At 41.2% G+C, this 26,950-nt stretch overlaps 1 long non-coding RNA gene across 1 annotated transcript in view; it reads left to right on the top strand.

Annotated features, from left to right (window-relative positions):
* Window positions 1-26,950, top strand: part of LOC128907437 (uncharacterized) — a 183,423-nt gene that overhangs the window by 50,163 nt on the left and 106,310 nt on the right. The window contains exon 3 of the long non-coding RNA XR_008465592.1: window positions 11,279-11,356. This is a non-coding gene — a long non-coding RNA (uncharacterized LOC128907437). The remainder of the gene's footprint in view (window positions 1-11,278; window positions 11,357-26,950) is intronic.

A 26,950-nucleotide genomic window follows, 5' to 3' on the forward strand; every position in this document is an offset into this window, starting at 1 on the left:
ATAATAATCAAAACCTCCATTATTGTTCTTTTGTCATACTTCAATACTTCAGAAGCCCTTCGTAGACTTCTCATAATGACCCAATGCCAAAAGGGAAGAGTCAAATCAACATCATTGAATCTACAGGGTCCATTGCAGAGAAGTCTGGACAACAACAATAGTATTTTATGGTTTACAGGCTCTGGGTATTTCCCGTTTGAAATCCGTAGTTTGCCTTTGGCCTCCACATTTATACTGACATATCAGATGAATGGAACTTAGCCTGTCTTCTTTTGAAGGATTTGTTTCTAAGTCCTGGCCAAGGACTGGCATAATTTCAGAAAGGTGTTAGTTACGCTCTTTTGCAGTTTGGCAAAACTGCAGTTTAGCAGCTTGTGTAGACCTGAGAATGGGTCATCGCCCTGTCTTTGATGCATTTACTCTCATAATTCTTCTGCGGGGTAAATGTCTGTTGTTAATTTCCATTCTGCAAAAGCTGAGGGACAAGGAGGTGTCAGGAGCTTGGGGAGGAGCTGGGTTTTGCACCTAATCTTTGATAACTCTGTATTCCCCAGGCCTTTGTAGCTGTGGGTCCAGTAGTCTTTCCTTGGACAAAACATCCATATTTGTTATTAATAGCATTGAGGAAACTCGGGCTGAGACAGGACTCGAGGAACTGGCACAATAACCCTAAATCTTGCCTGCACAAACTAAGAAATGTCATTGTGGGAAAAAATGTTATGAAAGCAATTACTCTACCTGCTCATTAAGTGCGTGTGTGTGGGAAGCTGGGGCGGGCAGTAGGGCTGGGTGTGACAGGAGGCCGCCGGGAGAGACACGCATGGCCAATGGCAGCAGAGAAGGGAAAAGCAGGTGCAGCCCTAAAGGCTGAGAGATGTGACTCCGGCATACCTGAGAGGGAGGCAACCTTGAAAGGAGGGAGAGAGGAGAGTTAAGATCAAGCAACACTGGCAGGCAATTCGCCCCCAGGGCCAAGCACCCAGCAAAGGAGATGGGGGTGGCACGGGCATGTTTCTTTCCCTTATCTCTCTGCCCCCTACCTTCCTCCCCCACCCCGTACACTTACTGCGTGTTACAAGGTGTAAACAAATCCATTTCGGCTGGAAAAATACATCTTTTTTTCCATCCTGAAATTTGGTTGGATTTGGTTCTTTTTTTAATGGTAACAAGGAAGAAAAAGTCATGTCCAGGAAATTTGGCACACCTTAAAATATTTTTTTTTAAACTTTTTTTACTCGTGGAAGGCTCCTCCAAACTAATGAAAACCGTGACCTCCTCAAGGGACTTCCATTAACACCCTTTTACCTTTACTGTACCACTTTATAATATCCTCTCCCTAGAATTTTCAGAATAATTTAGGGCCCTGACCCAAAGCCAGTGGGAAGAGTCATATCAGCTTCAGTGAATTAGGTCCTTCGAGTCCTTTGCACAGCTGCCAACTCACTAAAAAGGGTTTAATATGCAGGCTAATAAGCTACTTAAAAAACATAATGTGAGCATAATTCTCCACTTCATTACATTGGGTTTACGTGCCACTAAAGCCAACAGAGCTACACTGGTGGAAAACCAGGGTCACAGAGTGGAGGCTCACCCCCTACATTCGCCTTTTAAAACTGGTTTCAAAGATCAGAGGCAGTTAGTCTGTATCGTATACTAATGTTGGGCCTGCTCCAAAGCTGGCTGCGCTCAACTGGAGTTGTTCCATCAGGCCCTAGGGATATATATGTCTATGTGCGCAGATGTGTATGTCTCTCTGTCAATCTATCTGTGTAATTTATCTATTTTTACCATGCTTATCGCTGGAGTGACTAAGAGCCTGGGTGACTGAGGTTAAGCAATATGTAAAGTCCCCATAGCCTTGATCTAATATATACTTGCTGATCCTGTAATATAAAAATAAATGTAGGTTAGCGTATGATCTGTGGGACATATACAGTCAAGCATGCAGAACACACAGAGAGAGCAGGGCTGTTTCCCATCCAGTTGGACAGGTTATGCCATTGGCAGGACATAGTAAGCCACTGCCAAACAGGCATCACCCATCTTTTAATTCTCAGACTCTGTTTTTATACGCTGCTGATGGATATCGGTTGAATTGCTCGTTGTAAATCAATAATACTTCATCTTCAGATTAATGAGGAACTAAAACTGTTTCTAATAAATGTTTAAATGCTTTGCATTTTTTAGAAACCAAGCCTTTTATGAGGAATCCTTTTTTTTTTTCTTTCTGTCAGGCAAGAATGGTATAAAAACATTTGGGATAACCTTGTGAATTGTTGAAACGTAAAAGAGTAAATGGACAGGCATGTACTCTAGCTCTTTGCTTTTTAAATTCAGCTGCATAGAACCATGTTGTGCAGACAACAGCGTCATAACAGGCAGTACATAAGATGCGGTGTCTGTTTTGATGAAGATGAATGCCCTTCAGAAGAGCAAGCATACTATTAACTACTAGTGCTGTGATGTTATCGGTCTGCCTCGGATTGTGTCCTACTGAAAAAGAGCTGGGGAAACCACAAAGGGGAAAAAAGTTGTCATAGTGTGCCTCTTGGTAGCTTCCGAGCTTGAAGTTTCGCTCGTGAAAAAAAAGGGGTGTCAACTGATTTTTATTTTTTTTTTAGTTTTGTATTTAGGAATTCTTGCTGTGGAGTAATGAAAGATGAGGGTGAGAGATGGACTTAAAACGAATGGGGCAGAAACAATTCGTTTTTATAAAGAACAAATGTTTTATCCTCCAGAGGATCTATGTGAAGTGGAATTGCACGTCAGAAGTAGCAAAGCAATGCAGCGGTTGGTAAACTGCAAACCTTCACTGTTCATCAAACAAAGAAAAGCAATGAAATGTTCTTAGAATTTCCTCTTTACCGTGTGAGGAATGAAAATAGCCCAAAATAATGTGGTGGGTGAACTGTATACACCGGGCAATAAACTAAACTTCCTGTCTCTAACAAAAGGCCTCTCTTTATAAAGTGCCAGCACTTTTAACTGCAAAACATTGGTATCCAATTCTCCTTTAGCTATTTAAGAATGTCTTCTGAGAAGTTTGTAGTTTGGCATTTAAATTTTTGGATTCTTTTTTTTTAGAAACATAAGCTGCTGATAGATGAAGAGCATAAGCTGTACTGTTCAGAGCCCTGGATTCCAAACGTTTTGGAGAGCAAACCACTGTCAACCTCTGATCCATCTTGCAGACCCCCCTGCACTACTGCATAGAAATGAATTTATACGTTTTACTCTTTCATGAGTTTTTGTGGGCTGATTCCAGACCTAGTATTTAATAGTTTGAGCTATATAAGCTTGAAGGTTCTTTTCTCCCTTCCTGATCACACTATTAATTTACATCTTTCTGTCAGTCTTGCAGTCATGTTTAGCTACTAATGGATTCTAGTGTTTCCTACTGGAAAAAAAAAAAATTAGATCTCTTCCATCAGTTGCCTGTCAGCCGACAGGGCCATATCCTTTACCTCAATGATAGACTGACCTTTTTTCCTGAAGAAAATTAGAATTTGTCATCATTTAGGGTCGTAGATTTGTATACTCATGGTTGCAGTTTCCCCCCAGATGGTTATTCTGTTTTCTTGCAATAGTATGGGAGACAGATGTATACTGTTGAAGACTAAAGTCTGTCTGTTTAAGTAACGATCAAAAAGTTTAGTCCACCATCTCACAGCGATAGGTTTGGAGGTACTGACACCTGTTTTCTGTGGGCGGCACCAAATCTACCAATTTCTGTCAGCACAGCAGCGGAGGTGACAAGGACTGCTAGCTGTGTGGAATCCAAGGGGCAATCTCGATTTGCACACAGGCATAACTTGGACACACGTGAACTTCTCCACATGGGGAGTTTTGGTTCACCATCTTCAAGAGATGCACTGAGCTGAGTTAAACCCTAGATGGGCAAACAAAGAGTTGTCAGGAGCTGCTGGGGAGGGGCAGAAGGGCTCGCTCAGTGGAGAGTGGCAACACCTGGAGCAGCTAAATAGGCACACCTGCAGTGGGGGTAGCTTTTCTGTCCTGGAAAAGTGTCTTCAGAGCTGTTCTTCTAAGAGAAGGATTGTGTTGTGTTTTAGGAGCAAGTCTGGTGTGGAAAAGAGGCCTGTTCTAGGTTAGTAGTCTTCAGCTTGATATTTGATTGAAGAACTAAGTTTGTTTTAGATGTATCTATGTGAGGCTACGGTTTCCGTGGCTGGTGTACATGGAAAATGTCTTGCAGTTTGACTGACCTGTGGGGGAAAGAAAATGAAAGCATGTATGTATTGTGTCTGGAGTTGCTGAGGATTAATTATTTTGTGGTTTTGTGTGTTGCTTGGGTTATTTTTTTTCCTTGTGTGGTTTGCACTTAAGCTGATTGATTTAGGGAGAGACTTTTTATGAGGGAGTGTAGTGATACGATGAGGGATAATGGTTTTAAACTGAAAGAGGGGAGATGTAGATTAGATGTTAGGAAGAAATTCTTTACTGAGAGGGTGGTGAGGCACTGGAACACGTTGCCCAGAGAAGTTACGGATGCCCCTTTCCTGGAAGTGTTCAAGGCCAGGCTGGATGGGGCTTTGAGTAACCTGTTCTAGTGGGACGTGTCCCTGCCCAGGACAGGGGGTTGGAACTAGATGGTCTTTATGGTCCCTTTCAACCCAAACCATTCTATGATACGTGGAAATCACAGGGTTATGAGTTATGTGCTGGCTGGAGGGCTGAATTACGAAGAGGCTGACTGGGGTAGACCTGGAGTGTTGGCCGTCAGCAGGCTGAGATCAGCTTGGTCTCTAACTGCCAAGGGTTGGTCTTTTGTACCTTCTCCAAAGCTCAGGTTGCTTGCAGTACAGGTGCTGGGCTTGGACTGACCTTCTGGAGCTAGGGACTCCTCATGTCCCTGATTTCTTAGTGGGATCTGTGTTCTCCTGAGAATGATCTTGTAAGCACCATGAACGGATCTGCAAAGACTCTATATACGGGCTGGTGAGGCCAAAGTATTGCTACATGGTTATGCTAGTGTAGGGTACTAGATGACTCCAGGTAAATAGCCTTGATAAGAATGCTGAAATGTTAAGAGGCTTTTTGCTCACTTTAAAGGAGATATTTGGGTCTTGTTGCAAAAGGGTGCAGCAGGTGCTTAATGGGTCCTTAATTCCCATGTGCTGCAGGAAAGAAACTGTGTTAAGAGCATGCTGTCCTACTGCATTTGTCTAGCTTTCTCATCTGCACTTCTTTTTAGCTTTTCTCCTTTTGTTTTATTCCTCATTAACTGCTACGAGGAGGGAAGATTCCCCCCTCTTCCCTCATTTGTGTCTGTGAAGGACTTACAGAGGTGTTTCAACATGGGGTTATCATTCCTTTAAGAAGGGGGAGGGATGACAACTCAGAAATGTGTTTCCCTTCCTGTATTAGAGACTAAACACGAGGATAGAAACCTGGTGGGAGCTGCTGCCCATCTCAGAGGCAAGAACCTGCCAATGTGTTATTTTTTGCAAGAGGCAGCAGGTCCCACTGAGTTTGGAGCCGGTGGAAGTGGGAGTGTTCTCCTGAACCACTAATACCTCTCAGGTGTCCCCCTGTCTGCTGCCTCAAATCGTGATGTCTGCTTGGCGCCTTGTGCCACAGGCTGCTGATCCTGCCCTAAGGGGGTGTCTTGCCGGCCTGCCCCAATCAATTCACTAGAGTGGAACCTCAGAGATGCAATGCCCTAAATGAGGGTGCTGAAGGCTTTTCGACTGCTTGAGAGTTTGTGTGTTTTGTTTGTGCAGTGTCCATTCCCTCAGCACACGTGCTGCATGCTGAGTCGCTGAGCGCGCTTGTGGTGGGGAGAAGGCATGGTACTTGGGGCACGGGGGGCGCAACATCTTCTGCCCTTGGCTTTGCTGGGAGTGGAACAGTTGCCTGTTTCCTTGTATCTGTGAAGTCCAGTGCTTTGAAATTGTGCGAATGGCGTATGCAGCTGCGGACTAAAGAAGGAACACCTCACTTCCCTATGCAACTGTGTTTCTTCAGACACTATATAAGACAATATATAAGATCTTGACCTCCCACACACCCGAGCTAGTTAAGATGGGTGAGAGTTACTCTCTCTGCACATGTGCAAGACCAGGTTCAGTTACAATCTCTGGGTTTAACAGCAAGAAAGACTATCCAGCAGCATTCCTGCTCGACTGAAATCTTCAGAGAGATTCATGTGTTTGGCTCAGGATGCCTTGACGTTAATCTGCTGTTGGAATATCTACGGGAAAGAACAGCCAAGCGACTGAAGAATATAAGAAATCTTAGTTTGTCTGGCGTGGACTAGCCTGCCACCATAAAAGATGAAAACACAAGAGAGGAGGTAGGAGGAGTCCACTCGGCTGTTTCAGTTTTCAACATGCAGTCTGGGCTAGTTTCCTTTTGATTATCAGGGAAAGCTAAGAAAAGTAACCCAGTGTTAACTACTCTGTGAAACACACCATTTGAAACAAGCTAGGTCAACCAATCAACCTATGGGTTGGTTGAGAAGGGAGTTAATGTGTGTATTAATGATAAAGAGATAGCATTAATATAGTTTCAAAGTGTTTCATATTTAAATGTGGCTCCAAGTTTGTTGTGTATAACAGGACAAATATAACTAAGGTGGGGCTGAGCACAAGAGCTGGATTCCAGCCTATTTTAGGAAGCCAAAATAAACACTTAAACAAATGCAACATTTCACATGGACTTTTGTGCTAATTATCTACAGTTTCTGATGCTGGCTTTTAAAAGGGAGAGGTGGGGGGAGACAGCAAAATATTCCGAAAGCATACTGATGGGACTACTGGGGACTCTATCCTGATCTTGCTGTGTAAATCGTGTCTGACTCTTTACAAGTTCAGGATGAGGGTTGCCTGGCCTTTCTCAATGGACTGTGTTAGGGTGGACTTGAATATTTAAAAAGTGAAAACACCAGAAGTCACTGAGTGGATGCTGAAATGAGGATCTGCTTGTCAGGCTTCTCACTGCTGGTTGCTCTGCCGTGTGATTTAGAGCAGATCTCTGTGTCTTGGCTTTGCACTTGCCCTTTGTCCAGAGACTGCAGGTTCTGTACTATTTATTTGCCTTGTGGCACCGTGGGCCTAGTCTCTTCAAATTTGCTCCACATCTGTTCTATCCCTTCCTCTCTGTCACTTAGCTTATCTTTTTCAACTCTACATATTCTACTTTTGTATAATGAGCTCTGTCTGTGCGTCCAGGCTTGGCATTCCTGTTTGCTTAGACTGTAAACTCTTTGGAGCAGATTGGTTTACCCACTGCCATTGTTTTATCCCTTGTAATAAACATTATTGCTAATAATAAGAGATGATTGTTACCTCAAATAGGTTGTTTTTGGTTGGTTGGTTTTTTTTTTTTAAATAAACCACTGTAGTTTAATCCCATACTTTACTGTAGTTGATGACAGCACTTAAAGGTTTAGGATTTGCATCTTTGAAGCTTTTATAATGCCTCATGCAGCAGGGCTCTGGTCGCCTTTGGAGTCTGAAGGTGCTACTGTTATACTACTAATAAAGTGCTTATAAAATAGAAATGTTTAAAGCTACTTTCTGTTCTTGGTGTGTTGTCTCTTAAGAAAAAAAAAAAACCCTTTCTGTTTCTGGTTGGTTTTTGTGGCAGAAAAAAGCTCACTGATGTGTGTTAAGCTCTGTAGAGACACTTTAATTACCGTACATCTGAATGGCTGTCACATTAGGAGTTAAAGATCTCTATTTCAAGGAAAGAAGCATTTTTATGTTTCTAATATAAATGAGTATGCTTCAGCCTTTTTACCAAATTCAAACTGCATGGAAGGGTATTTTATAATAGACTAAGAAGGCAATATAAAATTAAGTAAAGCTGGGTCTGGTGCCTAAAAATATTTGGCAGAATTCCCTGGAAAGCCACATTTGAACACTTTTAATATATATTACAAGGCAGACAAGAATAATTATCTTCTCTTGAAGTTCCCCAAGTGAGAGAAGTGTATTGTAATGCCCTTTGAAAGAAAATAATGTAAGTTGCCAAATGATTATGTTGTGGAATTCTTCCCCACCCCCCCTGTCTCTTTCACCCATCTGATTGTATGCAAGAGGAAGAATATGATAGAAATGAAGCTGCTGTTCTTACATTCCTTTTAAAAAGACAACACTTACCACCTTTAAGTAGGTGTACCTGTCAATGCACACGGTAGTCCTTGCAAAACAAGAATTTGTAAATGACTAAAGCATAGCACCATTAAAGATGAGGCAAGTCTTTTCAGTTTTATGTTGTGAATTCTTGGGAAAATTCAAGTAACATCACTCTGGCTATTTTTCCCCCTCCTCCTCCCTTCTACATGCAGTATTCAAACCCAGGGATGTAAAAGCCTTTCTAATTTGCCTCTTTAGCCACTATTAAAAGGAATAGCGTAGTTTTAGCAGTGGGAGATAAAACAGGATTAAGTGAACCTGTAGCAACCATTGGTATTTTAAAGGGATCTTGGTAAATGCCCAAGTTCCTCAAAAATTAAGTTGTCCTCATGAAAATCCCTATAGAGGTAGACAAAGGGGAAGACATATCTTTAGTTGAGAAAGAGAACTTTCTTAAAGCATGCAGATCCTTTTAGAATCAGTAGAAGAAGTTTTAGTGCCAGGTATCATGGAGTTTACTTTCTTTTCAGTCTTGTTGTGCCTGTTAATAGATAGTTACAAGGAAGGGCAGTTGTGCCACCATCTTTCTGTGGAGCTTCTCTTGTCCATCATAGTCTGGTGATGAGGAGTGTAAAGGTAACCAGAGTAAATGATCCAAAACGTGATTCACAGGTAATTTCAGTGTGTTCAGGGTCAAATCTATGGTGATGAGGAAAACCTGAGTCCTGATACTGAATTCCTAGAGGGAAAGAGGCATGGACTTGTGAAATCAGCATGGGGATAGAGGGGCTGAGGGAGAAGCCAAATTCTCTGCTGTTAAAGGCTGGAATTGCTGTTACTTGGATAAGAAAAGTTCCTCTGATTTATACCAGCCAAGAAAGGTCCTGCAGGGTCTTGAGAGAGCTGCAGATATGTGATCCTGCAAGTGAAGAAAGAGAACTAGGAATATATGGAGGGACAGCGAGAGATATTTTGGCAGCAGGATTAAAAGTCAGAAACAGGGTGGGAGGCAAAGCTGTGATGGGAGTGCTGAGGCTGAGCAGTCCTACCCTGGGAAATCTGTCTGGCTGAGGGGCTGCAAGCTGCTTGCTTAATTATTTATTTTTTCAGACTAGAGGATGTGAATTTAGACTCTCTTATTTTAAGGGGGAGGTGGGAAAGCTGAAGGAGAATTGTGTTTATTTGATTTAGTGGAATCTTTCATATGAAGTATACGTGCACGTGGTTTGTGTACATCTGTTTCAATAAAGACCATTCAATTAATCAGGTGTTCAGGAAAGATTGTTTTGGTCTCTTGAGATCTTCCAAATAAGTGTCCTCATGCCTGGCCTGTTGCACAGAGATAGGGTACTTTGGCAACATCTGCAAAATTAACTTTTAGAAATGTTCTAATTTAATCTGGATGGGACCAGTAAAACTGTGGTTCTACTTTATGGGTAACAAATTGATCCTTGGAATACTTCTCTGCTGCAGTCAAACATGGTGCTGCGAGTGTGTAACTCTATCTCCCTCTGGCACTGCTGACAGTGTTCCTGAAGCAGTGTGGAGCGCAGCGCAGCCTAATCACCATATATTTATTCTCCTCCTTGGAAAGGTTTTGCAGTTGACATCAAGCTCTGTTTTGCGGCTGCAGTTCAGCATGTGCCGTGGTTGTATTCTGAGCACATAGAGTTGTATCAACTATTAATGTTTTGTCTGGGATGTTGGCTAAGGCTTGTCGTTCTTGGTTATATGAGAGGACTAACTGTCCCTATGCAAATTACCATGATTTAGGTTGTACATGGCATTAGAGGTACTGCAACTGAGTGTTGTTAATTGCTATTATGGACTCGTCTCCACAAGCTTTTAGTGAATTGATTCCTGTAGGCTGCAGGTAGTGGGAAAGGTAAGGGATGATGCACTGTGGTTGAGAGGGAAGTCTTGGTAGTGATGACGACTTCATTCTTCTCTCTTCCTTTCCTCTTCTGCTCTGTTGGTAGAGCACAGTGTATTGGAATGGATCTAAAGACACTTTGCAGTTCACAAATGTTAGCCGTACCTCAGGCCAACATGCAGTGCAGGAGAGTCCAGTCCATCCGGTGACTGGGCCCCGCAGACAATCGGAGGGGGAGGTGGTGCTTTCATCCTCTTTCCTTTGGAAGGTAAAATAGTTGGGTACTTCCCACCTATGCAGAGTCCACCGCGTATAACTCATATATGTCTCTCTGCTCCCAACTTTTACTGGTTTAAAGACGAGAGATTCTGCAGCCAGCTGAGAGCGCGGGAGCTCGGCTGCCTTAGCGGTGCCACCACGTCGGCTATTGTACATTTTTTCAAGTCCATTTTTTTAATGTGACAGATCAGAGCTTGAAAAACAGGACGTATTGGAACAAAAACTGGATGAAAACAAGCTACAATGAAAGTGGAAAAAAAACCCCAACATATCGTTTTACTGCCGATTGAAAATTAGGACCAGATGAAGCCTATGAAGCCCTGGGCATTTAATTGGCTGGAGTCGGTCACTCCTCTGTGAAACCAGCATTGGTCTGCATTGTCTGCACATAAGTGATATCTTTGTTTGTTTGTATTTGACATAATTGTTGAAGAAAATAATGAGATGGATTGTTTTGGTTTCTTGTTTGCATAAACTTTACATATAAGTGATTTACTTTGCAAGCCACTATGATAGGGTGTCTGTAGTTTACATGGCCAAGAAATTTTGTAGAACAAAGCTGTCTAATGAAACGTTGCTCTGAATCCGGAGACGAGCTTTCTAAATAAACAGGTTAATGCAGCTCAGCAAAGTTTTTTGTTGCTGTTGTTGTTTTTCCCTCCATTTGCATGCATATGAGTTTTATCAGTCATATCCAGAAAAAAAAAAAAGTTGCTTTGCAATCTAGCCTACTTGTTCTGTTTCTGTGAAGTAAACACACCTTTTCCTAGGGCCTTCTTGCCCAGGACTTCCATCGTGTGGTACTTGCTGACTCAGCACCTTTTTAGTTTGTGGTCATGTATATATCTCTCTCTCTCTGTTTATTTGGTTGTCAGTCTAGAAGATGGTAGGATTATAATGGACTCCACAGAGCGAAATGTCATTGTCCTTTGAAAATTAATTATTCTTTGGGTTTTTTTTCAGGCTGACAAATCAGTTGTCCAGATATCAAACTGAACTACTTTATTTTTCTACTGTTTGTTTTCAGATCTGCGTCTACCTGGAAAATTTGGCTTACAGTCTGAATACCTGTGACTTAAGAGAATTAATCATGGTCAAAAATCAGGTAACAAGAGAACCTCCCTCCATATTTGCATCTGTTTATAGTATTTTATATGGAACATGTTTTGAGGCAAGTTTTTGGTGGTGGTCTTTTAGGGGATTTAGGATCTCAAGCCATTTCAAAAATGTACCTATAACACAGCCTTCATGAGGATTTCATACACTTAAAGGCAAACAAACAAAAACTCCCTCACACATGTAACCAGTAATAAGAAATGGAAGCACACTTAGCTATAGAGGAAATGGGACTTCACTACCATGGCTAGTATGGCCTCTTTAAAAAAAAAAAAAATTCTCCTTCCAAATCAATACTTTTTTTAACTCTTGCCAAACATGTTTCGGTAAAAATACTGATTCAGAAGTGCTGAAACTTTTTATTTGGATAAAGTAATTTTGCTTTGTGTAGTGCAACTAAAAGGCAAAGCCGAAGTGTTCTTTGATGTATTGGAAAACTATCTTGAAAGAGGAAGCCAGGAGGATAGTACTAAAACAAGACATTGGGACTTTTTGATATTAAATATCTTCAAAACAGATACCTCCCACCCTGAAAGAGTAAAGCTTTTTTTTGGAGAGCAGTTTCTTGCTGAGATATTTGATGAATGTTAATAGCAACTTTTCAGTTCCAGACCGGTCTATTGTCAGGTTCTTGCCAACTTGGTTGTAATACCAATTGCAATAATGAACTGCGGCGGTGTTCTCCAGCCTTGGGAACAGAATGCTGGCCAGGCTTTTAGGAGTGAGGAGCTCATAAGTCACCGGGTGACTTCTTCCTTTGCTCTAGTCTGAACAGTGTGCAGTATTGCTGATAGGACCTAGAATAAGCTGCCTATGTAGGGAGAGGGAAAGATATCTAAATAAAAAAAAAAAGATGTCAAGAGAGAAGAATAAATGATATTTAGGGAGGAGCGTGAGAGAAATCCCCTCTGCCACTGAATGAGCACAAGGTAAATGCTTTCTCAGTTGCTGTTATGTGTGAGCCTTGCCGATGTATACTTTCTGTACTTGTACACAATATGTTGGTATCTACACTGGGCTAAATAGATATGACTAGCAATATGTGTAGATGCAACAGATTGGGCTACATGGTCATGGACTTGATATGGAGTTCTCCCAGCATGCAGGTATGTAGGTGTTTGTGAGCCTCTGGGTACCAAGGAAAGCTACAGCTGTCCTCTGGAGCAAGCAGAGAAGGGAGAGGGTGATGCACACCTGGCAGATCTCCAGTGAGAGCTCTTCAGCCTTCCTGCTGCGATTTGTTCCCAACTGCTCCTGCTGATACAGAGTGTGAGCAAATTGCACTTGCAGGAGAAAATTAAGCCCACTCAGAGTGCATAACACTTTTTAAATAGAAAAGCTTGAGAACTGTTTTCTTTTGACTTTGTTCTGGGTAAGTTTAACGTGGTCCTCTGTAAAGAAAACAAAAGTCTGGAAACCCAAATCTCCAGGAGACTCTGCTATATTAGATAATTTGAAAATCTGTAATGATCACACACATAGATCTGAGAGATCTCAGGCACGCAGCTGTAGTTTGAGCACTGGCTGCATTTGCCATCTGTCTCGAAGCAAGCAGATTTTGGCTGGCTGTTCTGCTTCATATAGCTGAGTGTTACTCATTTCGCTCCTCGTCACCTACAGACTGGGCTTTTCAAGAAGATTAACGGAACCTGAGAGAAATAACCCTTTCCCATTCTGAAGAAAGCAGTATAATGTCATGTCAGTTATATTAATTCAGATGAAGTCGGTGATGTTCTGATGTTTGCTGTTTCTTTTCTGGGCTGAAAATCACATGCACTCTAAAAATGCAGAGATATGCTTCTGTTCAGCAGCATTAGAATTGCTCGTGTATCTTTTTTAACTGCAAACCTATGCGAACTTCTCACTGGTGAAAAGGCAGAAAGAAAAGCTGTATTGGTATTCTGCTGGCTAATGTGGCACTCCTAGAATCTCATTCAACTGTCAGGAAAAAAAAATGACTAATAATTGTGAATATCTCCACAGTCTTCTATTTGCCAGTGGGTTAAAGGAATGTGTATTGATTCGGGCAACAGAAGAAACTTTTGGTTTTCATTATAGCTGTAAACATCTTGGGCTGAAAGTCTCAAGAGTGCTATCGTGTCCTACGGCATATATGTACTCTACCAGGAGAGTTTTGAAATAGAGGCTTTTTTTTTTTTTACAATTACTGTGTTTACAGTATTCAATGAAACCAGGTCTGACTGGGCAACAGGATGCCAAACCCTCCCTTCTTCTGGGTTAGATTGTGTGGATGGAGTTTGAAGTCAAGAATCTCTTTTTAAATTGTGCTTACCTTCTTCATTATTATGACATCAGTACAAAAGTGGAATTTCCCATCATCTTGCTTTTTGTTGACATCAGTGGGTTTGAATCTGTCCCTAAATATTAATATGGGACTAACTATTAGTAAGGGGCTAATGCTGACAAACTGCTGGCTGGGAAAATGATGAGATAATTATTAAGGTATACATGTATTTGATTTTTTCAGTTTTTGGGTCAATTACATAGGGGAGAGGTGTATGTGGGGGGGATCTTGTGCTTGTCACCAGGTTTTGAATGAGCTGACAGCTCTGTAAGGTAGTAATACTTAATCTCTGTCCCTCCTTTAAGAGTGGAGGTGATAATCTCTCTTCTGGAAGAGGGTCATTATTTTAAAGGCTAACTTGCCTGTAAATTGGAACAAAAGCTTAGAATGTTAGTAAAGCAAAAAATTCAAGCGGTGTGACATTTGATCTGTGTAAAATGAAAACTTTGTTTTCGAACCGCTGACTTGACATTTCTATTTTTCAGTAATTCTTCTATTTTTGGAGAAATAAGTACAAAAATTGAAATTCATATTTCTGGGGGAAACATGTCTACTTACAGCTTATTTTTTTCAGAGGGAGAACATTCCTGTGAACAGAACTCTGCTGTTCTTAGAAGACAACTTTCATAGTGAAAACAACTTTGACAGCACTACGGATAAGTCTTGTGTGCTGTGACTTGGTTCCTACAATTTCCAGTTTACACATATTACCATGCTGATCTTCCCACAGGAATTTTTCTGTAGTTTGCTTTTCACTTTTATATCTTTGCTCGTGGTGATTATTTCTTATTTAAATGCTCACATCAAGAGAACAATTAACTGTCAGTAATTTCCAAGCTGCTTTGGCTTTGTTAGTGAGTAATCTGGTGCAGTAGGAGGAGCGTATCAGTAGATCAAAGCAGCCACTGCTGAGCCCCTTGAGTCTCTGCTGCATGTGCATCAGGGCTGGGTGGAGGGATATGCTTTGGACTGAATATATCCCCATGCCTGTGGTCCAAAACTTTTGAGAGAAGGTGCCTAGCTTGTATGTCACACTGAACCATGATAAGGCAAGCCTGGATGCGATCATTGAGGACAGTTGGTGGATTTGCTTCAAAATTGCACTGTTGCTTTGAACACAAATGCTGAAATGGATGCAATGTTTGGTTCTCACAAACCATGCACTGTGGTGCAGAGACCAAAGCCTAGTGGTGGATATAATGTTCTATATATTCTGGAAACTAGACTATGGCTAACTAATAATCTTCTTGGGTTTACTGGTCTGTGTGTATCAAATACTTCCTATAATAATCTAAAAGGAAAGCCAGCCTTGCTTGTCAGAGACAGGGAACTCTGTCAACTGGGCACTATAGATGTTACCTAAAGCTCAGTGGGATGTCTTCAATTCAGCGTGCTGGGCCATGTTTCCAGTTAACTGGGAGGCAATCAAGCTGGCTCTTTCCCTGTGGGTTTAAAAAAACCTGTGATTGTAATTCCTAAAAGCCACAATTGCTGGGGCTTCATTGTGCAGACCCACAAGGTGTGTCTCCCCTGTACAGGGAACCGACACAACCAACACTCAGGTCCGTTTGTGCCAGTAGTGAGTGATTCCCCAGCAGAGCTCTCCCTGTGTTGCTGCTTTCTGTGCCTGCTGCCTCTGCACGCCTGTGGCTGGGGACATCCTATGCTTGGGCTCTTTTTCTGTCAACCAGGGGCACACTTATTTCTCATTTGGAGAGGACTTAAGAAATATAGCTTGGCAAGTACTTCAGTGACTCTTCTCCCTTCCATCCTGCCTGTTCTTGTGGTTGATTTTTTTTTTTTAACCTCTTTAAAAGCAATGCTTAGGCAATAAACTGAACCTCTAGCTACATAAGCTATTATGGGCTTAAAAAGCTTTCAGAGTTGCATTACAAACTTTCTATCTGAGTAGTACGAGGGTTCAAACTCAAGCGTGGTGTCTGTCCACAGGTCAGTGTGAAATGAAGATAGATGTCACAGTCTATCTAAGGGTCACAGTCCTTGCCTCAAGGCATTTATAGTTTGAAACTAGTAAAGGGCGAGGGTTGGAGTTAGTTGCACAAATGCAACACAATGAGTCGTCCGCCCAGTTAGACTTAGATCCTACATTTTCTGGCTTTTAGCTCCACTGTCTTCATGTTGGCCTATGTTGTTCTGTTTTCTCTAAAATTGGCAGAATTGGCCTCTTAAAGTGCTTATTTAAGCTACCTCCTTTTCTCCCACTTCTTCAGTAGTCAGCGTTGATCAGGTAATGCTCACCTACCATGCTCTTCCGTGGTTTTTCACTGTGGTCCTTACTGGGGATTCTGTTGCCAGCTCTGTCTCCTCCCTTGAACCTCGGGAGCAGGATGTGAGTTCTCACACTGTTCCTTTCTCTGCTGGACTGATTTGAGCTGCAAATTGAGTTCACCCTCCTGCACCTGTGAAGACGTGGGCTCCCCTTGGTAACACCATACACAATAGCATTGACCCATGCAAACTCTTGTGCAGCTTGGAGAGTGGAGACCTTGTATATGGAGAGGAGGGAAAGGGGGTGGAGTGAGAAATGTGTATTCATGTTCTCGCTCTGCAACACTCTTCCTGGGTGGCCTTGAACATATCACTTACATCTTTCCCTTCTTTCCTGCCCCTCCTTTCCTTCCTTGTACTTCAGTTCTCCCACCTGTAAAATGGGGATGGTAAAACTTCCTCTTGCCCTTCCTCTGGCTTAACAGTTCAGGTGGTCAGCTCTCCACAGCTGGTGCTCTCTGTACAGTGCCACAGCCCTGAAATCAATGAGGTGGTGAGCTCAGGGTGTAACCTTGGTTGTGAGCTTCAGGGTTAAAGTAACGCATGTAATGTAAAAGTTCAGAAGTCAGAGTTTACTGTAGGTTTTCTACGATGGAATTATTGAAGTTTTGAAGACCATACATCAGGGAGACTTATCAGATCGATCACTTATATACCCTAGGAAATTCAAGTTTTAAATCCATATTCAGGTCTCTGAATCAGTGGCTTGACTTCAGAAGTGCTCAACACCCATCAGTTTGCTGTGAATATGGTGATGTGAATTTGAGGTGCTCAGTATTTTTGCTGTTGTCACAGATTTAGAGATGGACTTCGGAGCCTTGCTGTAGATGTATGAGGTTGCAGGGAGGTGGTGGCTCTGTGTGTGTGGTTTGTTTTTTTTTTTTTTCCCCCCTAAACCACTGCTTCTGTTCAAAATGTAACTTTTTCACAAGGACAAAGTACATGTACTTGATTCATCAGTAGATTCCAGACTGCCCAATGCATTTGGTGGTCTTGGTTATTGTCCAACAGAAAGTCACAGAGACCTGACAGTGCGCTTATATATTTTCACACGGAGATATTTTGGCATTTTAGCTCGCTGTGTTCACTCAGTAGAAATGTGGATGAAGTTGTTGTGGGAGCGAGGGGGTGGTCCCAGCAGGTCAGAGTTCGGGTTAGTGGTAGGGCAGGGTGGGGAAGCTTGGATTGCAGCTGCCTACACAAAATTTGACCTCAGATTAACCAGACAGCTTCGGTTTCCAGTGCTGCTGTCCCAAAGCCTCCGTGAGCAAAAATAACCAAAGTACAACAAAAGAAAACAGATTTTTGGAATTTGTACAACATGGGGAAGGAAAAACTTGAAGTGAAGAATTATCTCTTTCTTTGATTAGTACCTGCTGACAGCTGAAAGCAAATGTTAGATATTCTGAGGCCAGTACCACAAGAGTGCACGCATTCGTCAGTGCTGAACAGGTTAGACAAGATCATGTACTGATGTTAATCAACAGGTCTCTGTTGAAGTTGTGCCAGTTTACACCAGTTTAATCCCTGCGAGTAATAATTTACTACGTTATTCCCTTTAAACTTTAAACTTCTCTATCTCCTTACTCTGAAGGCAGAGCTGATTTTTATTAGATAAAGGGTTCATAGGAATGGGGTGTTCTTATTAAATATTTAAAACTCAACATTTACCTTAACTGAAAGTCTTGGCTTCATTTAGTCCTGATTGAAACGGACAGTGAAGAATATATGCTGTTCTTGCCAAATTCTGATACGGTAGGGCAGCAAAGCGTTTTGTGAGTGGTGATGAGTCTTCCTTCTCAGAACTGATCTTACTGAGTTTCCGTAATCAAGCACAGACTTTGAGAAAGGCTCAAATATGGCTTGTTTTTCAGAAGCTGCTGAGTATTGAGTGCTAATCTTCCTTTGAAAAACTATGCTCAGTTTCATGCCAGAAGCTTCTGGGTGCCAGGAACTCTTCTGAACCAGTCTTTGTCATTTGAAATATGTTTCCACATAAGAAAATTCTCTACATTTGTAGGCAATTTTATTTTTTTTTTAAACAGTATTGTTAAGTGGGGGATGGCAATGGTGTCATTAGCCTTAAAGAAAAGGGGAATTATACTAAAGCCTCACTCATTTCTTGCAATGAACTCAGCTGAACTCTGAATAATTTGGAGAAGATCTGAGGAGAAAGCAGCTCTGTTTCATGCTTTCATGTATCTGTGTGCCCCCTGTTTTCTTAAAAATGGTGTAAAAATGTTTTGCTGAAGAATTTAACTTTCTGGCCTTATCAGAAGGGAAATGTATCATGCATTCCAAATGCCATTAGATTTAAGCCCAGCAGACTTAAATATTTTGGATAAGGATTTATGAAGCTTCCAAAATTCCCTTAGTAAAATTGGATGTTGATCCCACAGACTACCTGTTTTAGCCCTGCTGACTTCGTCAATGCAATATTCAAATAATATTTTGGAAAGATATACTAATGGCCTCGTCCCACAGTGCATCAGACTTGACCTCTCCTCTTAGCCTTGCTCTGTCTAAGAGTGCGCCAGGTGCTGTGTCTTCCCACAAATAATGTGCTGAATTAAATTTGCTTTTTTAGTGCATAAGGATCTCATTATTTGACAAAAAAAATGTGATAAACCAGATTATTCCTTATGGCATCATAAATAACTGTGTCACTCAAGTGGTACCGTGGACCAAAGCACCCTCGAATTTATGTAAACAGGATTATTCATTACAAAAGATATCTGCAGGCTGCAGAAGCAATACATGACGAGATATATCTGATAAAGGTTGTCAGTAGCCTGAACATGAAATATCATTGGATTCTGAGCTTAAGATATCAAAAGCCATCATATAAACACCAAGTTCTGCTTTCTCTAAATTTGGAGGTAAAAATTCCATTCAATTCAGTACAAAGACTTATTAAAAATAATTAAAAAAAAAAACCCTCTCCTTTCCAATCAATCCCCCTTGGTTAATATTCCGTATGTAAAGAGTGTAGAGGGAGAAATATTCAATTAAAAAAAGCTTAAGGGTAAAACTCTGAATTTCATTTCTAGGAACACCTTTTTTGCATTGCTATGGCTGCAGGGTTCTCCAAAAGCTCAAAATTCCCTTGAGTGGTCATCAAGGAGAGTAAGAGTGGAATAAGGGCACTGGTGAAAGACAGCTAACATGACAGTTTCCCATTCCCACAAAGGAAGGATTAAGGTAACTTTAGGGTACCATCTTCCTCTTCCTGGGTAGGTCTGGGTAAGATTCCAGTGGTCGGCCTGTGACTAGAGGGACAGGCTACGGTTGCATCCTTTGTTCTACTTCTACAGTGCTAGGAATGGTCAATCCATGAATACGTTATTAAAACACAGAGTTGCAACTCTTCTGGTGCTTAGTCCCATAGACATCCAAAATGGTAATACTCACTAGTGCTGGAATGTCGGGGATACAGATTTTGGAGCAGGCTTTGAATGGATGTCCCTGACTCCTACTAAATTGCTGAAATACAGGTCTAGAAACAGGTTTTCAAAACCAGTTTGCACGCAGCCATGACTCACTTGAAGCCCATACTAAAGCTGCCTTATACTCGTTTCAGCCAGTGCTGAATACTTTTAGATATTCAGTCTTTCTAATTCTGTTTCAATCTTTAATTTTTGTCACTTAATGTTTGCATTGAATGGTATAACTACAACTTGGGGTTAATTCCCCTATATCTTAATTACTTGTAAGTAGAAGAATTGATTTCTGCTCCCTCATCTTCTTAATCTGTCTTCATTTGCGATTATGCGCAACCATCATTTTAGGGAATGAAAGGGCAAAGGTGATGTCAATTTACTTTTCCCCAGATGGCAAATAATTTATAAGAGTTCTACTGCCTGGTATATTCCCACTTTCTATACGGCTTTGTCAGTGTGCAAAGATTCCTTTCAGACTTCAGGTGTTGAGCAATGAAGCAGAAATAAACAGCTTGTTTTGGTTAACACGTAGAAGAGTATTCGTTTTTAGAGTACAAAAGTGAAGCAGTTTCATAATATAGAAAATCACCGTATTTTTGAAAACTGTGATGTTGAACTGTTAAGTTTGTTTGTATCGACTGAAGCAAAGCTAGAAAAACCCTGGGCGGAAAATCTGTGGTCTGAATAAATTACTCATCCCTCCATCTCAGCGTGATGACATAACCTCACAAACTATCTTAAAACAAAGCAAATAATTTTTCTGCTTTCTCCCTTGTTGCTTTTCAACTTGGTAACTTCTTCCTTCCCATGACTTGTTCCATTATCTTCAGTGTGGCAAGTTTAGCATGAATTTACTGCCCTCAACATGAGTGAAACGATTAAATCTGCTCCAATAAATGGTTTCAGTATGTTAGAAGAACGATATTCCTTCTCCTGTCGTCTTCCCCACCCTGCCCCTCCTTGCCCACATGTTTTTGATGCAGTTGCTGTAATGGCCCAGGCTCTGCAAAGCATCCTAAAACCCACCTGGTGCCGGGTGTTTGGACTTTCCTTGGATGTACTTTCATATCTCAGTGTGCACAGAGTCTTTGTGCTGCATTCAGGTTTATGGCACCTCTTTATTTTTTTTTCCCTTCCCTTCTGGAATAGAAATGAGGTATGGGCATGAAACTTTCTGGGTGAAGGCCCAGGGCCACAAACCATCCCAGTTAATTCAGAAACGTGGTGTTGTGGAAGTTACCGCATGTAAAATATCCACAGGGTGAGGCGCTAGTTGTCTGTGTAGACCTACACATGACCTTTTCCTCTGGAAAGCGCTTTGCAGCACAAGGTGAGGATCTGACTGGATATATCAAGATTTAAATTACTTTTAATAATCTAAATTTACTGGCTGTATGTATGTGTGCAGGAAGGAAAGGTTTTGAGACGCTCACGTAACAAACTATAAAGTTCCTCCTGTTTAGTTTTTCTGGCTTCAGGTATATTGATCAATATTTTTTCTTCTAATGCAAAGTGCACCTAAATATTTGAAACTGAAGTTTTTAGTGGGACTGCTATTTCAGTCAGACACAACTCCCCTGTAAAGGAAGAATTAGTAGTTATTAATAGGCTTTCACTATTGTCTTTCTGTCTTTGTTTAATGTGTTTGAATGTTGAATCATGCTAAATTATGTACATGTTAAGTGATAAATTATGTAATGCTCCAATGTGGTGGGAATTAATAGTGGAACTGCCTTAATTTGCTCTTTTGTTTTTTGCCATAAACTCCATTAAATCTCTCTGTTATGCAGATGGCTTTGTCAAATAGTATTCATAAGAAAGAGGATGGAAGGTGTGTGTGTGTGTGGGGGAAGCCCGAGCCCCAAACCAAACAGAGCCTTTCTCCCTTTGGACAGATGGCGAGGGCTGAACCTTCATGAATTTGTTATTGACCTAATTGAAATCACATTTGTGTATTGTTCTCAAGCTATGCTAGGGCTGGGGCTGGCAGGGGCGGAGGAGAAGAGTCCCACCGCAAAAATGCAGTGCTGTGAAAATCCTCCAGAAGGTTACGAGGGATTCCAGCACCTCCTGGGCTATTGCCACTGCCCGTGCGGCCCGCTGCTGCCCCGGGGTCAGACACGGGCAGACACCTCGCAGCTGCATCCCTTCGCCTCCCTTTTCCTGGTGGAAATTACTACAGGGAAGGGATGGCCTCAGATAGCGTGGCTGAAGCCTGGGAAAACACGCGCTGCTTCCGAGCAGTTGGTTTACAATGTGGTAAATTAGAGGCAGGTCTTTTATTCACAATACCCGTTAAATTGAATCGGGACTGTAAGTCTGTGCACTATTTCAGTATAAGGGTTGTCCTGTTTCACTAGTTGATGAATTATGAAGACGGGTTAATGGTGGGTGGGATAAAGAACGGCTTTGATTCCTAGGGCAGACTGTGAAGGTGATGCTCTAGGATGTTCTCTTGATTGCACATCTGGGTACAACATGGAAATGTGGTTTAATCCCACATGCTGGCAAAATTCCCAACAGCATAAAAGGAGCAAGTGCATGCATCTATGCCTGTTTGTTGCTTGGATGTTGAAAGAACGGTTTTACAGACAAAATAGAGAAAATTTTTTTCCCCTCTCAGTTAATACTGTTTACCTGTGATACTTGTGAGTTTTGGCCTTAAACCTAAGGAGTGCCCTTTCAGAAGTGTCAGCGTTGAATATGTTATTTCATCATGATTCTGGTAAACGTTTGGAGGCGAAGATAAGATTCTGGTCATTGTCACAGGTCTGGGCAATCCAGAGAGTTCAGTGGCTTGCGTTTACTTGTGTTCTTCTCCAGACTGCCAGGAAAAGTTACTCTGTAAGTCCACAAAGTTTAAACATTGCGCTTAAACCAACATTTTTTTTCTCTAGCTAACCGTCTTTTAATCACTAATCACCAGGAATGGGACTATCTTATATTTCTGCCAAAAAAGTGAGCTTAGGTTTAAAAAACATTAGAGGTACTGATGTCTCTAATTTCAAAATTCATTGGATTGTTGAGTCCTCTAGAGTGGAACGGTGTGTCTGAGTGGAGAGCAGAGGAAGTGAAGCGCCCTTTTGTCCCAGGGATGAAGTTTGATGTGGCTGGTACACTTTTTCATACAAAACTGATGCTTTACATAAAATCTTTCTGTTTTCTTGCATTTTCAAACTCGGCAAATGATAAGAACACACAATAATTAAGCACAAATGGTATAATGCTAAGAGAGCACGTGTCCTCTTATACTAAAAAGATGCTGTGTTTTTAGTGCATGTGTGGGCACATATGTATTTTGTGCTTGTTGTTGTGGAGTCCCTGGAGTTGTAACAAGCACAGTAACAATAGTGCTAATAGTGCAGATTCAGACATAGGAAAGGTTTTTAAAAATTAAGAGAAATCGAAGTACTTTTCCTTCTTAGAGAAATTTGGAGAAGGAATTCTTATACCTGGAAAAATTACTGATAGAATTTTTGAGTTTTGATTTTAGGTTTTCAAACTTTGTTTATTTTTTCCTCCTTTTTTTAACTTTTATTCCTGTCACTCTTCATCCTTTTCTACTTAGTCATAACATGGAGACAGAAAGAAAGAATAAAACCAAAAGGGCCTTTCAAATATTGAAAGTCTGATTTTCCACTTTTGTGAAAAATCTTTTCTTAAAGTTGGTTTTCTGTGCTCTTGCTGTCATGAACAGTTGTATGTATATATACATATTCATACAGCTATGATAGCAATGTGGAAATTCCCCCTGTATTGGAACAATATAGTTATTTCAGCTTGCTTTGCTTAAAATAAGCAGGACTACCAAAGAGGAAATGGGCATCTAGTTTCCAAATTTAATTAAAAGATAATTCTGGCGAACGGATAGAATTATTATCCATTGCCTTTCCGGTTAATCCTCTTCTGTATATGTGAATATACAGGCAGGGAATAAAACCACGTCATTTTTGTATAGAAACCCATTCAATCTATATAGATGGAAACTAAGACTAAGGATAGAGAACAAAGTTAGAGATTATCAATTAATGGAAGTGTATCTTTCAGATGCATTTTGAACATCAGATCACTTGCTGAGTAACGTACTTAAATATTAACTTCTCTTTCGCTGCCCCTTGCAGAACAGACCTCTTGATGGCTTTTTGACACTCTTTTATTGTAGTCTTTTTTATATATATATAAAAAAAAAAAAATCTTTTGAGCCCACCGGTAATGGAATGATGTGTAAGTCTTGAGGTAGAACTATGCTACTTATTTCTTAAACGTGCCAGAAGATGCCAAAAAGTTCACGGTTTCTTAGGCTGTGCTTTTGTTAAAAAATGGGAAGAAAAAACCTCTGCTCATAACCACATCGTGTGGAAAGCTCACAACTTCCAAGGGAGACTAGTTGAATTATCTTCCTACTACATTTTTGCAGTGTGCTTCGTATCCTTTGGTCTTGCTTTGTGTCTAATAGTTATTGAATGTTGAGGTTGCAGCAAATCCCATGCAGTGCCTGTGGAGCCTTTGAATATTCTATGTCTTTCCACAAAAGTTGAAGCTTATTTTTTTAAGGTCTTTGCTGTAGGCAAGTCCCTGCTCCTCTCTTGCTGTTTAACAATGCTAGCTGGACCCATCCTGCCCTCAAGAAACTTCAAGTGTATATATTCAGCTATTCTCAGGAGAGATGCAGTCTTTCCCTTGCCCTGGAGGACCCTACTTGACCCACAACCCACGAAGGAGCAAGAAGTAAGCACATTTTTGACCCCTCAGTTTTTTTAACAGCATACGCAACGTGTAGCATTGATATGACAAATTGGAGACAAATTAAGCGTTTTTTTTCCATCTGCTGCAATCTGGAATTCAGGCAACAGATGAGCCTTTGCATTTGGATGGTGATTTGGAAAGAAGGCGGTGAATTGGCCTGACGCATGTGAAAGTGTGAATAGGGGCAAGGATGCGAGAATAAGGGGCCGGGGGAGCTGTGGGCCTCTAGTACTACTTTGTCCTGGAAGGTTTGCAAGAGGGCTCCTGTACTGGGAAAGCTGCTGAATTTGCTTACTGTGGGAGCTGAGATGATAGCTATGGAAAGGTGGCTGATGATAGAAAACATGGCACACTCAGCAAGAGGTTTAAAGTGGGAGGTTAAATGAGTGTCTGCAAAACTGGCCTTAGGCTCTAGCTAGAAATGAGGGAACTGACTGCTACCCTGAATTTCCTGACAGCTCATTGAAAGCCAGAGATAGGAGGTGAAGATATCTGGGTAGATTGCTGGCTAAGCTGACACATGCACTTATTTTGAAGTTATTATGAAAAATATGAAGCTTAATTTACTGTGCTGGTTGTCAAAGTCACAGGGGCGGGAGGAGCAGAAGGATTTACCGCACCGTGTGCGTATGTGCTCCTGGAGTGGCACATTCCACAGCGGATGGCGGTGTCATCGAGCACAGCGTGTGCGCTGCTGCGGGGTGTTTCTGAAGGTAGTCGGTTGCTCTCTTAACACTCAGCTGAACTCTTGGGACGCCGTTTGTTCTCCCTGTCATGCGGAAAAGTGCAGTCTAGGTTCTGTAGGTGAGACCGTTCACTTGGCCCTCGGAGAAAGAGATGAATTTGGTTATGAATGGAAAATGTCAATTCAGAAGTTCTTGTGGAGGACCCGTTTATTTACAGGTGCTGCCACCCAGTTCATTATTAGTTCTTGGATTTTCAGTATTATTTTATATGTATATATACACGCCTGCACATATAGAAAGACTAATGAACTCCTCGGTTTTATATTACCAGTAACTACAGTGATGTTTTGCCTGGGAAACTACTGTTCTGATGAATTGTGGATTGCAATGACTCAAAAGTTGGCAGGGATTGCTTCGCGCATAGGAGACTGCCCAAGCGTTTGCTGTCATAATTTTTTAGTTCAAATTCCAGCTTTTGTGCATGTTTCTTTTCATGACTTGTGTAAGTCAGTAGAGGTCTGTTCTTCCATTTCCTCTCTCCGCTCTGTATGGAGTGGAGGCTGTTTTCTTCTGCTTACCTTTTTGAATGGTAATCCGTATCGAGGGTCTTCTGGGATGGTTTCTCATCAAAGGAAATGCAACTGATATGGGAATGTAGGCGTGTGTTCTTAGTGCCACTTGCTCTTATTACCCAAAATATATCAACAAATTTTTAGGGCCTACTCTCTACAGAGTCCCTGCTTCTGCAAAACTAGCAGATCGCTGTTACCTACTGAGCAAGAACTCTGTGTACATATTGTAAACAAAGGGAAACCTTCTTTGCTGCTTGCAATAGCTTTCCCATTGGAAATGTCTTAAAAATGATGACAAGGCGTATTTCTTAAAGACTAAACATGACTCACTCTCCCAGCTTGGAAGACTGTTTATAACAGCTCCATCCAGTGGCTTCTGCTATAATGTGAATGCAGGGCTGGGCTCACAGGGGTTCAAGACCTTCAGGGCTGAAAAATGCTACTTTAAGACATGATTTGACAGTTATCACCTTAAAGCATAATTAAAATGAAAGTTGTGGTGTTTACATTTTGCAGCTAGTTGGGAGCAATTACTGTACTCTTTTTTTTTTAATACTCTTCGTATCAAATGGCTTCTACCTCTTGGTGTGCAACGAGAGACCATCCCTCTTCAGTGGATGGAACGTAAATTATGCTTGTTACGAAGGAGAATAGAGTGCCTGTATGTGATGGATTTTTGAAAGAGCAAAATAGCCCAGGTGATCTCACTTGTGCACGAAAGGCCCCGTGTACAGTTCAGGAAAGAATGTTGGAATCATTCAACAGGTTTTTGATGTCACATTTTTGTTGAAAAATGCTGATTTTTTTATATTGATATCTGATATTGAACATGTGAGCTTTAATTTAAAAACTTAGTTTTTTCCCCATTCACTTCTAAACAAATCATTTTGATCAGGTTGATTTTTTTTTTTTTAATCTTGTCTCTCCTATGAGCATGACGCAAGTAAATTTTCAGGTTGCAAAAACTTGAGATTTCAGTTTTCTTTCCTGTTTAGGGTGGTGGGGGGGAAGATTTCAAAATCTCAAAAATTCTCATGGGTCAGGAAAAAAAAAAAATGTTTCCCACACAGCTCTAGTCAATGGGAGCGTTACCATAAACTTCACCGTGCTTTGGATCAGGCCCGAGAGCATATTGGAGATTTTGTCAGCCTCATTGATTGCACAAACCAGCCTTGTTATGAGGAAACATTCCTGGGCCAGACAGCATTCTGACATTTGTCTGTAGTTTTCACATTTAGGAGAGATTATTGTCTCCAGAGGGTCATTCTTAATGATTTAAATCTGAGGTAGATCGTTTTTTCTGGCAGCGTGTGTGTAATCTAATCCATATATTGTTGAAAATAATTGGAACGAGCATTGAGTTGCTATATGGATGTGGTCAGTCAGTATTGACGGCATTGAAACTTGCTGAGTAGGTGGTATAAATTATAAGAGGACCTGGAAAATCAAAGCAAGAAAAAAAAAGCATATTCAAAACAGGGCAGTGTGGAAGTAGAAGTGCTTTCCACTGGGATTACTTTGGAAGCAAACAGTCTGAGCTTTAGA

The sequence above is a fragment of the Rissa tridactyla genome, chromosome 3 (genome assembly GCF_028500815.1).
Source record: "Rissa tridactyla isolate bRisTri1 chromosome 3, bRisTri1.patW.cur.20221130, whole genome shotgun sequence".
Taxonomy (NCBI): domain Eukaryota; kingdom Metazoa; phylum Chordata; class Aves; order Charadriiformes; family Laridae; genus Rissa; species Rissa tridactyla.